Raw genomic sequence first — 4,641 nt, 5'->3', positions numbered from 1 at the left:
CATGGTCACAGATGCCCTCAGAGATTTTCTTCTTCTGTAATCTGGGGCTCAAGGCCAGATGAGGATTTTGGAGTCCTGTCATGGATACTCTGAACTCCTGGGGGGAGGCAGGCTGAGAGAAGAGGGTGCAGCCTCTCTCTTTGATCTGAAGTCTGGAGTCCCAACCCTGGGCCTCTACTTGTCTTTGCCCAGAAGGTCTAATGCTCTGATGTAAATAAGATTCTGGTTGGCTTGAGGTGATAACTTTTGATGGTCTTTAACATGGAGTATGTGTACCCCTGGTGTATTTGAAGGGTTGATGATTTTAAGTTCATTGGGCTTTTGGTATTTCCCATAAATATTCCTTTTAAAATGTAGTGCTTGAAATGAGACTTACAGAGTTCGATACAAGGTAGAGTGCAGGGTGAAGTCAGACAATTTTGAACTAAAGGTTCTCCTCTTCTATGTCCTAGCTCTGTCAGAGTATGGATTCGAGGGCTTCTTTCATGAAAGCGAGGCAAAAAAAAAAACATCAGTGAGAAATGTTTACTGTTGGAAATGCACCTCCCCAACATGTTCCGATATGAACAGCTTGTCAGCTCTTGATATTTATCTCCAGGGTACATCATTTGCTGGAAAGAAAAGAATCTTTACATAGCAAAAGCAGATAGGTTAGCATCACTAACTGTTTTAAATGTAATTAGAATGTTTTCTTAAACTCAAAATTTATAGATCATTTCTTTTTTTTTTTTGAGAGAGTCTCAAGCTGTGGCCCTTGGTAGAGTACTGTGGCATCACAGCTCACAGCAACCTCTAACTCTTGGGTTTAAGCGATTCTCTTGCCTCAGCCTCCCAAGTAGCTGGGACTACAAGTGCCTGCCACAATGCCTGGCTATATTTTTGTTGTTGCAGTTGTCACTGTTGTTTTAGCAGGCCCAGGCTGGGTTTGAACTTGCCAGCCTGGGTGTATGTGGCCGGCACCCTACCCACTGAGCTACGGGGCGCTGCCTATAGATAAAATTTGTAATCAATGGGGTGGCGCCTGTGGCTCAAAGGAGTAGGGCACTGGCCCCATATGCCAGAGGTGGTGAGTTCAAACCCAGCCCCGGCCAAAAATTGAAAAAAAAAAAAAAAAATTTGTAATCAATAAATTTTTATTCAGTATAGCAAAGATATACTAGATAAAAATTCTGTCAGATCTTTCCCCTTGGTGTTTATTATTCAATAAAGTACTTAAAATAATTTCATCAGATACTGTTTGAAATGTTTATTACAATACAATAAAATCCTCATCTTAAAATATTTAATTTTTTTTCTATTAATAAAAATCCAGTAAAATTCTATGTAAAGACCAATCACTTTTCACTGCATCTACTTTTCTTTTTCATTAAATGTAAAGAAAAAGTTAGATATTGGTTTATTTCCAGAAGAAATGAATTGTCACAGGATCTAACTTTTACATTTAATAATTACTTATCAGACTGTAATATGTTTATGGTGTTTTTAATAGTAGGGTAGCAATAATAACTACAATAGTAACTCAATCCAGACAGAGTTTGATAAAGTCGTGCACATATTTTCATAGTAATTTAATATGATAGCTCAATAACAGTTTTACAAGTCTTAAAGTAACAAAACTATTTTGTAAATGCCAATATTTATAACATACTAGATACTTTTACAATATCTTTCACAGCTTTTTAAACTTAGAATGAAATATTTTAAATAGCGACCTAAAAAGATGCAAATGATACAAAGTTTTAAAAAATTGGGAGAGGTATATTAGATAAACACGGACTCCTGATTCAGGAGCCTGGAACACGTGGAGTTGGTCCTTGCATGGCTGGGTCAATCGCTGCTATTAAATAAGGTAGTGCATTTTTTTCTCCCTAACTTCACCAAAAATATATTTCTCGGTTTCCATACTGAGCACCATGTACCACTTGGAAAAACAAAAGATTATACTTTGGAGATACTATGAGATCCCAGCTTAAACCTCAATTCCACTGTTTCAAAAGTCTGGGAATAGTAACTGGAAACTTGGCTGCCTGAGGTTTTAAGAAATCCTGCCTTAAATCAGTTAAAAAAAAAAATTAGTCACTTGAATCTTGGCAGAAGCCTTAATTCCCTAGAAATGTAAGGTTCTGGATAGAAAATTACAACTGCAGAACTCATTCACTTTCAGGAGACAGAAGACAGACGGTATCTCTGTGGATTAATGTTTTAGACTGCCCCGAGCTCCTTTGGGAAAAGGCGGATCTATCTGGAGTGGTGCAAATACAAAGCCAGATGTTCTCATTGTCCAGCAAAAAAAAAAACTATTTCAAGAGTTAAGCTTTTTTACAAGAATATCCTATGAAAGCCTCTATTTTAAAAATGCTTCAATTTTGTAAATTATATATCTAATTCTTGAGTTCGACTTATTATTTAAGTAAAGGAATTATTAATGTTAATAATAGACAACTGTACAAGTTAAATATCAGCACAGAATTTGTTAATAAAAGATATTTTAAAAACTTTTTAATGGCGAATGAAATCAATCCCTTTCATTATTTTCTGAATTCAAAACAGTTTTAAAAGGTGGTATCATGAGATAGGCTGGCCTAATGCTCACAGGGTATAATGCTTCATTGTGTTAAATACATATTTTGAAATGGAGAATCTGAATCTATTCCCATTTACCCACTGTTAGTTCTACCTTTAAAATAAACAGATCTAGGTGTAATACCACAAATAGCAGTGTTACATTTAAAAGTGATTTAGAACTATTTCAGGGGGAACAAATTATCTAGGCATTCTATGTCTCACAAGCCTCAAAAAACAATCAGGATTACTGAATTTTCTTCTGGGAATCAGACATCTAAATAGATGCTGTTGAGTTGTCAATGATCAAAACCCAAGTGCTTCTATTAGATTTGATTTTATAAATAACAAATATCTATATTTATACTAGCTCAGAGCCTTTGGTGTAAGATATTTAAGGTTTTTGTGAATGAATACTGATTTCCTTCAATTCGTTAGTTTTCCTGGTAAATTGCAGATTCTTGATCAATGGGAAAAGAATTTGAGTGCACTGGGAACCAGTGTATTAAAAGGGTCAGAGTCTGGGGGGAAGGTCAGTGTACCACTGGCCTCAGTGGGGCACAAGGAACTGAGTGTGGCAATATCAATGCACAGCTCTTACACGGGGGAGGTGCTGGGGCAACATCACATGGGTGTTTCCCTTCGACAAGTGTATGAATCTCCTGAGGATCTCATCAAAATCGGATTCCAGTAGGTCTAAGTGTGAGGCCTAATATTCTGTCTTTCTATCAAGCTCCCAGGAGATGCTGACCCAGCAGAGCCACTTTGAGAATCAAAAGTAATCGCACTGTTACTGTTCTTCCTGTCCAGAAATGAGATGGGCAGGCCAGAAGTTGGAGACCCAGGCTTTTGCATCAAGACTGCTGTTAAGCACCTCTGTGAATGAAAATTGTCTAAGGGACCTATTGACTCCTATAAAATTGCAGGTTTGGACCAGGTGATGCAGCAGGCCCCTTTGGGGTTATAAATATTTATAGATTTTTTTAAAGATAATCTTACTTTTTTTTTTGAGACAGTCTCACTATGTCACCCTCAGTAGAGGGCTATGGTATCACCACTCACAGCAACCTCAAACTCTTGGGCTTAAGTAAGTCTTTTGCTTCAACCTCCCAAGTAGCTGGGACTATAGGTGCCCACCACAATGCTGGGCTATTTTTTTGTTGCAGTTGTCATTGTTGTTCAGCTGGCCCAGGCTGGGTTTGAACCCGCCAGCTTCAGTGTATGTGGCTGACACCGTAACCACTGTGCTACGGATGCCAAATAACCTTACTTTTATTTTAGCTGCTGTCTTCTATGTTTTCTCTCATAAAGGGTTAGGAAAAACCAAGAAAGGAGTTCTGTTGTACTGTATTACTCCCAGAGCTCCCTGTTGAGGTGTACTTTGCATTCTTTGAGCTAAGATGATAGCTATTTCTTTTAAATCTAGATTTCCGCACTCTTCCTCCATAATTCTTAGAACACTGTTCAGATTTATATTTTCCTTTAAGGACATTTCTGGGGTTGATTGTTGCCTACATAAAAATGTAGCTCCTATTATTTTACATTTCAGAGGAGCTGTAGTATCTTTAAATAGGAGATGATCCTTTATTTAGAGCCAATCTCAGAAAATGACTCCTGCTAATGTGGCAATGGTGGGTCATGGTTTAAACTGCCTCTAACAGGGAACAAATCCTTTCCTTTCTCTGAATAGACTTTGAATCAGTTTCTCCTGTTTCTCCCCAATATCAGCGTAGACCACTGAATGGTGCAGACCTAGCTATGTGCTCAGAAGTGAGAACTAGAGCAAAATAAGGCTCTCAAGTGCATCTGATGTCTGTTAAGTCTAATACTTTTAATTTCTCTGTAGGCTAATGCTTTCTGTGACCTCAATGGAAGGATTTATAGGTAATAAGGAGAAGAATATTACAGAAAACATGTTAAGCAGTTGCCCTTCTCCAGGGGTAATAAAGTTCAAATCCACATCAGCTCTCTGTGCCTTTGCTCAACTGTCTTGAACTGGTTCTCTTCCCAATGGCTTAAGGACACGTGTTCCAATTAACACTTAGAGCATATCCTTTTTTTGAACCTTAGAGCATTCTT

Source organism: Otolemur garnettii, unplaced genomic scaffold (assembly GCF_000181295.1).
Source record: "Otolemur garnettii isolate 467f Iridium unplaced genomic scaffold, OtoGar3 scaffold00076, whole genome shotgun sequence".
NCBI lineage: Eukaryota > Metazoa > Chordata > Mammalia > Primates > Galagidae > Otolemur > Otolemur garnettii.
This window is presented reverse-complemented; position numbering follows the sequence as displayed.